General features: G+C 52.0%; 1 protein-coding gene across 3 annotated transcripts in view; it reads left to right on the top strand.

Annotated features, from left to right (window-relative positions):
• The first annotated feature begins 325 nt into the window (after positions 1–325).
• Positions 326–12,815, top strand: part of B3gat1 (beta-1,3-glucuronyltransferase 1) — a 28,691-nt gene continuing 16,201 nt past the window's right edge. The window contains exon 1 of one of the 3 annotated variants that reach the window (XM_006976582.4): positions 326–513. The gene's annotated coding sequence lies outside the window, so the exon portion shown is untranslated. Of the gene's footprint in view, positions 514–7,117; positions 7,315–12,815 lie in introns of those variants that run through there. The other 2 variants (XM_042280586.2, XM_042280585.2) reach the window with 2 other exon arrangements.

Below are 12,815 nucleotides of genomic sequence, written 5' to 3' on the forward strand. Positions count from 1 at the left end.
CGAGGTTGGTACGGACCGCTCGTGGCTCTGGTCCCGCCGGCAGCTCGCGCTCGCGGGGGCGGGGCGCGTGGGGGCGGGGCGGGAGGCGCTGTCACAGCCGCGGCCGCACCGCGCATCCGCCGCCGCCAGCGCCGAGGGCACCACGCGCTGGCCCGCTCTGCTGGGCTCCGGCCGCGCGCCCCGCCACCCCGGCCCGGCCGGCCCGCGCGTCGCCTCTTGGGGCTCCTGTCGCCGCCCCGGCGCCTCGCCGCCCGCGCCCTCCCGAGCGCTCCGGGGCTCCGGCCGCCGCCTGGCTGAGCCCAGAAGCAGCCGGGCGGTGGCAGCGGGCCGGCCGGGGCTGTGGACGAGCGGGCCCGCGGCTATGAAGTGGCCCCCGAGGGCACGGAGCCGGAGAACGCCCCGAGAGAGAAGCGCGCGCATCGCACGGCAGCAGCCTTGGGGCGCTGGGGCCAGAGCCTAGGACTGCCACCCGCGATGGACCGCGCCGGGGACGATACGGACTCGCCGCCGCAGGTCAGTGTCCCGCGCCCCGCGCCCCTACCGCCGCGGTGCACAGAGCCCCTTTATGCGTCCCCATCAGTACCCACGCCATGTCCGCCCTCGTGCACGCGCCGGGTGTGTGTGTGTGTGTGTGTGTGTGTTGCACAAAATGGGGACAACGAGAAAGAGGGCCGGCTGCCAGGCCCTGCACCTGAGGGGCTTAAAAAATAAAGCTAGGACTCTGCCTGCCCCGTTCCATCAGGATGAAGGCAGGAACTGGTTCTGAGAGTCTTCTAACAACTGGTCTGTCTCTTAGCTATTCTGTCCCTTGCCACCTCAGCAGGTGGTTCCTGATGGCCCACAGGACTACAGGAGGATTGGGGACCAGCTCTAGCCTCACCCCTGCTCACCAGCAGGCACCCTAACCGCTTGCTCTCCTCTCCTGGGCATTTACAATTTAATCCTTTTGAGGGGAGTCAAGCGCCGCCGCATCTTTTCTGTGGGTGCTGAAGCTGAGGCGCTGAGAGATGTCAAAAGTGACAGCAAATCCCTGAGTCCTTCAGTGCAGCAAAGAGGAAGGAAACGGGACCAGGTCATCGCCTTCCTCTGTGCACTGGATCAGACAAGTTCAGAAAAGGAAACTGAGATGTGAGACAAGAGAGAAAGTGTTCGATCCAGCACCTCAGGAAACAGGGGTGCCAGCCTCCTACTGAGCAGCTCAGTTCAAGACCCCACCCCACCCCGACACACACACACACACACACACAGAAACTTGGTCTTGACCAGCTACCGCTTTCTCACCCAGCCAGATCTTGTCCTAGTTATGCACTCACTGGATAGCTTATAGACGCTGACGTGACCCCCGGATTTCTACTGCACAGGACTTTTGTTGACAGTGGCTTCTCCCATGCTTGTGGAGTACTTCTCTATGGAGACCAGTTAATCTGGAGTGCCCAGCAGGATGCTGATCTTGGGCTATCTAGCACACAGTTTCAAGCAAAAGAAGTGGATATCCATGTGCCTAGCACAGAAACGGTGGTGGGGGTGTACGTGTAAATGGCAGGCACACGGCTTCCTAAGTGACTGGTGGTGTGCTGGGTATGTAGCTGTGTAGGCTGTTGCTCTAGGTCGTCTGTCCTTACATCTCCCTTCTTCTGTCAAGAATCACTACAGAGCCAAGGCATTTCCTTGTAGAACCTGCTCAGTTGTGCCCACTCTTGGCCTTCCTGAACCAAACATCGAGTCCTCTCTGTGTTCATCCTTCCCCATGAAACCCTCCCAAATCCTCCCACTCTACTCAGTTCACTTCCAGGATCCCCCAAAAGTCCTGGAGTTGCATGCCATCTCCTCCCTGCCCCTTTCAACAAGAGGAAAATGCTTCCTGGGGGATGAGACCAGAAAAAGAAATGCATTTGTGCCCCACTTGGCACTGAGGCCATTGTCTTGTTGCTATTTGTATATCTGCTCCCCAAGTGCTCAGGGATCATCCTGTGCCTGTGGGTGTGATTGGATATGTGCATGTGTTTCTGCATGACGTGCACTGAATGCTCTACCTGAAGCCTGGGGCAGGTAAATCACTGGGGACTCAACTACAGAATGGGAGTCTGTAGCAGAGAACAGCTGCCCAAAGAAAGAAACCCATTTCTTCTGCTCGGGCTTTTCAATACACTTGGATTTTTTTCCCATAGTTTTTAGGGGAGGGGACCAAGTCTATCGTGCCTTCATGATATGGAGCCCGGAGTGATAAGATTTTTGCAAGGATAAGATATGGAAAAGGGAGAGCTAACCAAGAAGCCAGGCTCTGAGCCAAGGATTCTGGTGGTCCCATGTGGCTAGAAGAGAAGAATGAGGATTTCTGGGTGCTCCTCTGCCTGACAACTGTAGGAGAGGCGAGGCCTTGGCCAAAGGAGAAATCAGAGCGTGAGACAGGCAACGAGGAGGCAGAGTAAAACCTTAGTCAGATGCAGCAGAAGTCGGAATATACGAAGCCTTCCTCTGCATGTCTGCAGCATCGAAACATTGTGGGTCATCCTCTCCTGGGGAGGCCCCTCGCTGGAGCCGGTGGACTGTCCACTGAGAAAGACTCTGATGGAGTCAGGCAGGATCACAGCAGGGATAGGTCATGAACTCAAAAGCAAAGTGTTCCAGGAGCATGAAAGAGACCTTCCTGCTGTGCCACTGTCCAGTGTTCAGGAATGATCACCTTCTGGCTTCTGCCCATCTTACCTGGTCCTGGAATGTAGTGTGATGGGGCAGGAGGCAGAACATGGGTAAGTCTGACACCTAGGAAAGAGGGAGAGAACCTTTCCCCATGTGGCATCCTTCTTGCCAGGGCTCCAGACAAGATCTTTGGGAATGCCCCCAAAGACCAGCAAGGCGACATGGTCATGGTCCAGAGGAGACAGGCTGCTGGATGGGCTCACCAAGGTCCTACATGTCAGTACCTCCATCCCCAGCTAAGTGGACTTTGAGGGAAAAGGAATCCTCTGAGGCATGTTTTCCTGACAGTCTGTAAATTGGGGAATCATCATCCTTTTAGACTGTTAAGTCCAAGGGCTATGAGTGTTAATTTCATTTATACATTTTATGCATTCTTCTTCCCTTCCCTACTCTCCCGGTATCTGGACAGCTCTAGAATTGGAAGGCCAGTGGTCAGGCCTGGCTAGTCCAGGCTGGCCCTATTCAAACAGTCTATGGAGACCCCTCTCCCTATTCAGACCTTCTACAGTCAGTCTGTCTCCCACCTTTAATCCATGTAGCTATCTAAGCTCCGACGTTGAAGTAGACCCAACTCTTCCTGGTCCAGAACCAAATTACCCAGAGCGTCTCTCCACTAAAAAGCAGCAAGACTGACATTTTCATATCTAGTGATTTTTCACTGTAAGCATTACATATTACCAGCAAATGGTTATCGAAAATTTTTTGAGATTTACAAACACTCTAAATCTATGACTATTTACCCTCCATGCTCAAAGTGACTATGGCCAGAAGTCACCCAGAATTCAGTCCACTGGCCTTGACTCCTAAGCACCTACTGTGTCCCAGGCTCTGCACCTGGTGACGAGGACATATTGCATCCAACGGACTAAGCCCTGTGTTTTCCATTTAGCTTTGGGAAGGTTGTGTGGATTGCTTGCATTTTTCCCCCGCAGCTACAGCAAATTTACTTTTCTAATGAGGTTTAGCTCCGGCCAATATTAAAATGAGCCTGCGCTCCCTGCACACACACCAGCTGACAGCAGCACGGGAGGCAGGTTCTGCGCCAAGTTCCTGGCATGGATTAAGGCTTTGCCATCACCAATAAGCCCCAAGGTGGAGAGCCTGAGTCTGGATCAAGAGCTGGATGGGTTGGAGAACTTACCGAGCCCAAGGGGTTGGAAGGTCTTCTGCTCGATGTGCAGAGCCATGGGCAAGATTTTCCTCCTTGTATGTATAAACTGTGCAGTCCAGTTGGGTGCTTATGTAAAGGAAAGTGGACAGTGATGGAGAGCAGAAAGGGCAGAGACAAAGGTCTTGATGATCAGAAGGGTCTCAGTACCGGAGAGCAGCTCCCCATTCTCATGGGGTGGCCTGGATCCTAAGGGTGAGGCTCTGTCATCTCTATTCTGCCTGGCTTCCTTGTTTCTAGGGCAGGTGAAGAAGGGTCTGATCACTAGGACCAGGTCTAACTCTCTAAGCTCAGGGTTGCTGCTAGTTATTTGGCTGTGGTTCAGAGCTGGTGACAACCAGGGCTGAGTGTGGGGTGAACCGCTTCCCTTTGCTCACCAAGCAGTCCATCAGCACTGCGGCCACAGTTCAAGGGCCCAAGAGCCACCTGTGGCCGGTGGCTGCTGTCTCCAACAATACATTCAGAATGCTGCCTGCAGCCCAGAAAGCTCTAAAACAGCTACGGTGGCCGTGCCTTTGCACAGAGGTGTTGGTACAGTGTGCTCGCAGGAGCCACGGTGGCTGGTCTCAGATCCCGCCTCTGCCTCATCTCAGTTGGATGGCCTTGGGGTGCTGCTTACCCCTAATTCCTCATTTCTAAGACGGGAGTAATATTAAGATGTTGAAGAGGGGGGGGTGAGTCCTTGTAGTCCATCATGCTAATCACTCAGAACACACAATAGCGGGTGCTTTTTGGTTTTTTTATTTGAAAATGGAACACAATTTGTATTCTTCATTTATTTAGCAATTCACAGAAGCACTTGCTGAGCAGCCCACTCTGTGCCAGGCTGTCTGCCATCAGCACATGGCCTTGCATGCAACACCAACCCCTCCAGAGCCTGTTTTCTGACCTAAGATAGAATATGGCCCTAGAGATAAAATATGACTGGGACTATGTTCTTACTTTAAATAACTGCTGTTTTCTATGTCTGAAGGTGGGGGAAAATGGAAATTCTGGCTCATTGGAGTAATACACACGCACACGCACACGCACACGCGCGCACACACATACACACACACACACACACACACACACACACACACACACGCACGCACGCACGCACGCACGCACGCACAGCACCAGCAGCAGCAGCTAGGTTCAGCCACAAGGTCAGCCACTGTGGCATCTTGCTGAGTGAGATAAAGGGATTTAAGGGGGCTCTTCCTGGGCCTACCCCCATCCCTGCTCTTGAGAATAGCAAAGCCAAAAGGCTGTGGTCCTGAACTCAGTGGCGGGCAGAAGGCAGAGAGGCCCTGCCAAACAGGAATCGACTGTCATCTACCCAGCAGCAGAGTGAGTGAGAGAAGCAGCAGAGCCCTGAGTTGTTGCCCCAGCTGGGCCCGTAGCTCACTTGTGTGACAGAACTTGTGAGGTACTTGTTTCCTCAACTAAAGTCTGAAGGGCGTGCACCAAATAGCGCGTGCCCAGTCAGCAGAAAGTCACACCACATAGGTCCTCTGCAGTCAGCACTCCCTGGGAACTGGTGTCCCGGAGGTGGGGAGTGGAAGGTGGGGACAGCAAGCAGGGAGCATGTGAGGAGTTGGTGTACGGATGTCCAGGCTGCCTGGGCCACCAGGCTTCCCCAACACTGGGCTCTGTGGCCCAGGCTGCTTCCTACACTTGCAGATGATGGGACAGATGCCACAGTGGCTCCACCCGTGTCTAAGGCCACCCAAACCCAAGGGTTTCTTTCCACACTGTGCTCTAACTTTCCTGACACCCTGGTGCCTGGCTTTGGTGAAACAGAGGTAGGTGAGGAGCAGGGATCCTCACTGGCTTAAGACCTGGCTTCTAACTTCTCACAGCCCAGGTCTGCAGCCTTCTGGTTCTCAAGCCTCAGAGATTGGCAATCATCCTCACCCGTCCCCGCCCCCCATCATCATTGCCCCAGCACCCTGTCAGAGCAAAGCTGCTTCCAGGAGGTGTTGGTGCCTGGTCCCCTGGGAACACGGTGAATGTACTCATTCATATAACATCAAGGAAGATGCTGTTTCAGAGAATCTCCATGGCCATCCTAGTAGATAGTTGTTCTTCCCTAAGCATCCTTCACATCCTTCCTATCGGCCCCATCAATTCTCTCTCTCCCTCCCCTCCTTTGCCTACAGACCTCACAGTAGACGTGCCACTGTTTTCAGAGGCTGAGGGACTGACCAGCTGGCACCCACACTGCTCAGCCACAGGCCAGGGACCCTGGTTCTGCAGCCTGCTTAGGATGATGAACAGCCTCTAGGCATGTGATTTTCTTTCTCCGTCAGAGCTTCTGAACTTAAGCTGACGTATTACTCTCCTAACTCATCACTTGTCGATATTAACTTCTTCTCCCCCTCATAAATCTCTCTCTGTGTCTCAGAGCAAAGCGGCCGCTGCTCTAGCCTCCTCCCCTGCCAGTCAGCGGGCTTCCGCGTACGAATACCCGTTATTCTAAGAGGTGCACCCATAGGTGTGCCCTGAACTGATTTCTTCAAGGTGACATTCCCCAGAGACAACCAGAAAGGTACTGAGAAGCTCACTTGGGACCACATAGGACACCACACCTAACCCAGCTTCAGGGGAAGCTTGCTGGGCCTGTGGGGATGTCCTTGTTGGCCAGATTAAAATGGACCATGTGTACAACAAGCTCTCTTTAATTTTTTGTGCTAAGAAAAAATATGTAACATAAAACTTACCATCTTAGCTATTTTAAATTTACAGTTCAGAAGTCAAATATAGTCACCGTGTTATAGATCCAATCTCCATCTTCTCTCCATCTTGAAAATCAGAACCTCCACATCTGTTGACCACCACCACCCTAACCCTGGGCTTCCACCTTGCTCTCGGTGCATCATGTGGGTAGAACTTACGCTCTCTGTCCTTTTGTGACTCATTTGTTTCTCTTATAATGTCTTATAATGTTATAAGGTTCATCTATATGGTAGCATGGGTCAGAATCTACCCCCGTTTGTAAGGCTGAGTGATGTTCTACTGTGTGCACATGCAACATTTTATTTAAACATTCATTCAGTGGACTGGTTCTTTGCTGCCAAGCATGGAGTACAAAGTGCTGGATCAATAGCAGTTGGCCCCAACCTGCCCTTCCTGATGCAGGAAGGACCCAGCAGATATATTGGTACTCAGAGTGAAGTTATGTGCTGGGTGTCATAGGAGTCCAAAGCGGGCAGGAGAGCCCCATTTTATCTGGTGTCTGTTTGGACCTCTGTTTGCTCCCTCCAGCCATCCTGTGTTTCCTAAGCATCCTCGGGTGTTCAGTCCCCAAGATGAGTGTGACCTTCCTAGTCCTGGGAGCTGAACAGCTTAGCAAGTATTGGGACAGACAAAGGGAAGAGTCTTCCACACGGACATCCTGGCCCCAGAGGGACGCCAATGTCCTGCACCAACATCACGCCTACTGTCTTCCTGGAGCCCTGAAGGTGAAATCTATCTGCCTTTTTAGGAGCTCTGTCTGGACCCAGAGTCCATGAGGCCCTGGTGAGCCCTCTGGGGGTGTAGCAAGCAAATCTGCTTTAAGCATGTGCCTTTGCAGTGTTCAGCCTCCTTCCCAGAGAGGTGATCAGTGATGCATAGCCACCCTGCAGCTTGCCATGTAATATACAGCCCATGACACACATAGATAGTGTCAGCATAATCTCCACATGTGGGAATGAGATTTAAGGGACCCTCCATTCATCACACCCACACCTGCTGTGTTTGTAAGGAGTGGCACACACAAGCTGGCCACCCCGGCTAATACACAGTTATTAGCATGCTCTCCCAACCACCTTCAGCACATCACATTAACCGTTTCTTACCCTGTCAGTAGGGATAGCTGATGCCACACAGCATGAACCTTAGGGACAGAGCAGGCATTCTAAGAGAGAGAGAGAGCTTAGAGGTGGGAGGTAACAAGAATGAGGTTCCCAGGAACCTACAACCTGGGTTAAAAGGACAGGAAAATTATTGTGTGCAGGAGTCCCTAGCCCTAGATCCCCATTGATGTGTCTTAGCATCTTAACAGCTTTGGCCATAGGACTTGCAGAACTCCATAGTCCTTCATAGTGGGCACCTTGGAAGCTAAATGGGGATGCAGGACTACACTGTGCAGGAAGAGAGCAAGGGAGAAATAGTCTTCAGCAGAGGATGGAACACAGAGCAGCCACGGTGTCTGACTCCATCTCCTCTGGCCCTTAGTCCCAAGCCTCTGCTACTCAGACTAAGAAAACAGCGCCCCCCTAAGGCTGTAAGGGAGAATGCATGGAACAGGGCTTTGGCGAGTTGTTAAGGGAGCCTGCTGTGAACAGAGGCAGAGTGAAGCAGGGCTACAGTGCCAGGTTCCAGGCAACACAATCTTCCTACACGTGGGAAGCCTGCCTGCCTCCGGCCACCCCGATTTATCATGCTACTGCATGCCAGCCACCTACAGTCACAAGAGCTGAATCCCTGTGCTACCTAGCTCCATGGAAGGAGGAATGTGCTAGAAAAATGGCCCTGCAACCAGTTAGTGCTGACCCCTGGAAATAACTGGAGTATCCCCCTTCTCTGCATCTTTTCCAGGTGGTGGGTTCCAACTGAACTTTTAAAGTTTTTATTGGCATATATTAATTTTATATAAAAATGTGTTTCATTATGATATTTTCATGCATATGTAGAATGTTCTTTGATAATGCTGTTACCCTCTCATGCCCCCACCCACCCACCCACACACTCCTGGAGTTCTGTTTTTAAAACAAGGTGATAGTGCTGGCTGCCACTGCTCTTCTGTTTTTCATGATCTAAGAAATGGTTGTGCTAATCGTGAACCAGATGCTCCCTGTGGATTCCCTCCAGTGACCACAAATAGCCCTGTGAGGGTTACAGTTAAGGAATCTGAGCTTCAGAGATATTGGTGACGTCTCTGCGTTGTGTTGGGCCCTGGGTCCCAGGTGGGCATGCACACATTTGACTTAGAGAACGAATATCAAATCCAGCAAGTGCATGGGAGCTTACAAAGCTCACCGTCTGATGACTCTACACGGAATGTGTGGGCTTGCAGGGCTGGGGAGGCGGTGGGTAAGGCTAGGAAGGTCCCAGGGGCGTCTCATCTTGCCAGCACCCTTCTTTAGACACAGCACAGACATCAGTACCAAGGGAATGTGAGGCAGAGAGTGGCCTGGAACCGCATCAGAGTGAGAAGGACAGTGCTACGAGAGCGAACTGGTGCCCACTGGCCCACCCTCCCTCTAGGACACAAAGCCCTGACATAGCCTGAAAGGCTCTGCATGCTCTTTCAACATACTCAAGGTTCAGATACATGGTTCCGGGGCGAGACCCACCCTGTGTTCCTTGGCCTGCTTGGTCCCAGTACCCAGGTCTAGTAAGGATCCAATAGGTGTCTGTGCCAGGCTCCACCGTATATATGGGCACCCTCACCCCTACTCCATTCAGACAGCATAGCCATGGGCTGTCCTCTGTCCTTGGGGTCTCAGAGGGCAAAGGCAGTGTCTCTCCCTGCCTCAGAGCCAGTGATTCTGGGGGCAATGCAGTGCTTCTCAGTTTAGGACCATCTTCTGCCAACTGTTGGTGCGTGGCAGCCTGGCAGAGGGAGAGATGAGGCCTCCTGGCCAGCTGCCCACATGGCTTCTGCTGCTTCTGTTTTTGAGCAGCTGTAGCTCTACTAGTCCCTGCTGCCTGCCTGGTAGCAAAATAGGCTGAGTCCCTCCTCTGCTAAGCAGGCATCCATTGGAATTGCTAGCCCAGTGGATATTCACTAACTAGAGACAGAGCCATCCCACAGATGTCCTGAGCAGCCCACAGGCCTCTCACGGGGCACTAAGCATTGCAGTAGGCTGGGTGGAGAGATTCTCCAAAACCAGAATGGGTAGGCACTTTAAAGAGAATTTTGCTATACTGCGGAGAATCTATAGGCAAGGCAAAACCCTCTTGTGGTCTCTTTGTGGTATTGAATGAAGTACACTGCCAGTCCTGTGCCTGTCTCCAGGGAGTAAGGTGAGGTGGGTCGGGGGAGGATATGAGAACACTTCTGTTTGGAGGAGGTCAGACTCACTAGCTCGCAGAGAGCTCATAATGCAGGAGCAAAAGCGAGCATTTGGATGTGCTAGCTCCTGAAGATTGATGATGATGCCTGGGAGAAGGCTGGTGACCCACCAGGGAAGGAGAAAAAAGAAAAGCACGTGTCTGTGCTCAACACTCCCACACCCAGCACCTGCACAGGGATTAGGCAGTGGTCCTGGATCATTGGTGATACCCAGTTGCCCCACAGTCTACCTGTGACTGAGGTCTGTTGGCTCCTGTGAGTTTTATCACCTCATCACACCTTCAAACCTGTCCTATTTGGGATTTTTTTTAAGTGTAAAGTCACACCAGCCCTGGTGAGCCAGGGGCAAGGGCATCTCAGTTTCTCAGTTGCCATTTGAGCATGCAGCTTCAGCAGGGAAGAGCCCTTTGCCACAGGGCTGAGAAGGAGGACTTGCCACTCTCAGGAAGAAGACTATCCCAACAGGAAGCCAGCAACAGACTTTAGCCAAAAGAGATGTGCTAGAGCCACACTACCTGAGATGTGCTAGAGCCACACTACCTGAGATGTGCTAGAGCCACACTACCAGAGATGTGCTAGAGCCACACTACCTCAGATGTGGTAGAGCCACACTACCTGAGATGTGCCAGAGTCACACTACCTCAGATGTGGTAGAGCCATACTACCTGAGATGTGCCAGAGTCACACTACCTCTGATGTGGTAGAGCCACACTACCTGAGATATGCTAGAGCCACACTACCTGAGATGTGCTAGAGCCACACTACCTCAGATGTGGTAGAGCCATACTACCTGAGATGTGCCAGAGTCACACTACCTCAGATGTGGTAGAGCCACACTACCTGAGATGTGCTAGACTCACACTACCTGTTACCTGGAACAGTCGAGGAAATATAATCCCTACCCCTGTGCCTCAGCTTCTTCATCTATTAAAAAAAAAAAAAAGAGGAAAGAGAAGCTTTGGAATCCTAAGGGTTTAATGATTAAATGAGATAAACAGCACAGGATAACTTGGAACCTGGAACCACCCTCATGAAATTTTTAGAGGGCTGCCCCTACTCCAGCAGTGCAGAGAGAACAAACTGGCATGCTGGCGTCATCCCTTTTATAATAATCTCAGGCCCAAGCCTTGGGAGCCAAGGGCACATGAGATAGCCTTTCATTCCCACAGGGACCCGACCACAAGGTTCTCCAAGAGGCCTTAGGAGCCAGAACCAGCACTGAGCTGAACTTGTGCTCTGTCACTCGGGTGGCATGCTAGACCTCTGCACACATGTGCAAGTACATATGTGTGTCATGAAGAGAACGCATGCCCTCTGAAATCACTCCGTAGGTGCTCTGTGGCTTGCCATCAGCCTTGATCTGCTGTCAGGATGAAAAATTCAGTCCCAGACCCTTTCCAGATTGAACTTATAAATATCACACCTAGGAAGAGGAAGGGCAGGGATCTGAGACACCTTTACCAGATGACCTCTTTCTACACCATCAGCTCCAGGAGGGCAGTGGGTAGAAGTACAGAGGCTCATCTGATACCAGACTTCCACGTGTCAGGGTCTGTAACAGCCACTGGACACAGGTGCTCACCCCCAGGCACACCAAACAATGGCAGAAACCTGGCGAAGAGAAGTGAGGGGGAGTGTGGAGGCCACAGCAGGGAGGCAGATTTCCAGCTGAGGTGTCATGGGGTGGAAGGGCCCTGCTGGGCTCACTCCCAGAGCCTCTGTAAGCCCCTTAACCCTGGGGCTGTCCTTGATCTTGACTCTGGTTCGTGGCTTCATGTCATGTGGTAAAGCCAAGGTTAGCCCTTGAGAAGGAATTGTCTCTGACTAGCCCAGCCCGTCTCTTCCTCCACTTGTTCTTTTAAGGGAGCTCTAGTGGACCACCTGAGGTTCACTGGAAGTAATCAAAAAGAAACAAGCTAGGAATCCCATGCCAGACCCCTCCCAGGCTGAGGGGATCACAGTTACAGGAGTGTATGTTTATTGGGATCAACTACATGCCAGATTGTTTATGCTAATTTTTTCCTAACAACCTAATAACCTACCTGGGGAAACACCATTTTAGTCCCATGAGAAAATGAAGGCTCAACGAAGTTCCCTCGCCACAGTGTAGGAAGAGAGAGGTCACAAGATGCCCAGGACCCAAGCTCTTGCACTATTGCACCATTCCTTCATGGATCATTCTTTCTGGGCAGAGGAAAGAGAAAAGAGCTGGCAGAGGGGTCAGAGATGATGGGAGAACATCTGGCTTGGCTGGTCCTTGATGTTACTGCCGAGATCTATGATGGTTAGGCAAGAGCTAAGGAGCTCAAAAAAGGAGAGGACCACCTGGCTGCTTGTGGCGGGCAGGCAGCCTCTAAGGCGGGCCCCACAGTCTATAATTCCAAGTGTTCATGTATCAATACCCTCCCATTCCTGTCACTAGCTTCTAACCCATAGAATGTGATTATCACCACCACAGTTACACTTCACCGTGTAGGACCTCAATGAACTCTGGATTCTCTCCCTGCTGACATCATACAACAAGAGGCCACACAGAGGAGAGCCGCACATGACAAGGTGCTTTGACGCAGACAGGCTACAGGCGGTAAGTGCCTGTGACCCCAGTGAGTAACCATGGATGCAGATTCTTCTCCAGTCAATCCTACAGATAAAAAGGCAGCCCAGCCAATCCTTCAGTGAGACTCCAACAACCCAGGCCTGGAGTCCTGATCTCAGACACTGAAGACAGCAAATATGTGAGATTTTAAGTTCCTTTGCATACAGTAACTTGTTAGACCCCAAGAGCTAATGAATTTGATTCCCTGGGGAATGGACAGTGACATTCCTGCCCTAAAGTTGGCATGGCTTTTGGAAGAAGCCCATGGCGAGGAAGGGGAGCAAAAACAAGGAAGAAGAGCTAAG

This window comes from Peromyscus maniculatus, chromosome 7 (assembly GCF_049852395.1).
Source record: "Peromyscus maniculatus bairdii isolate BWxNUB_F1_BW_parent chromosome 7, HU_Pman_BW_mat_3.1, whole genome shotgun sequence".
Taxonomy (NCBI): domain Eukaryota; kingdom Metazoa; phylum Chordata; class Mammalia; order Rodentia; family Cricetidae; genus Peromyscus; species Peromyscus maniculatus.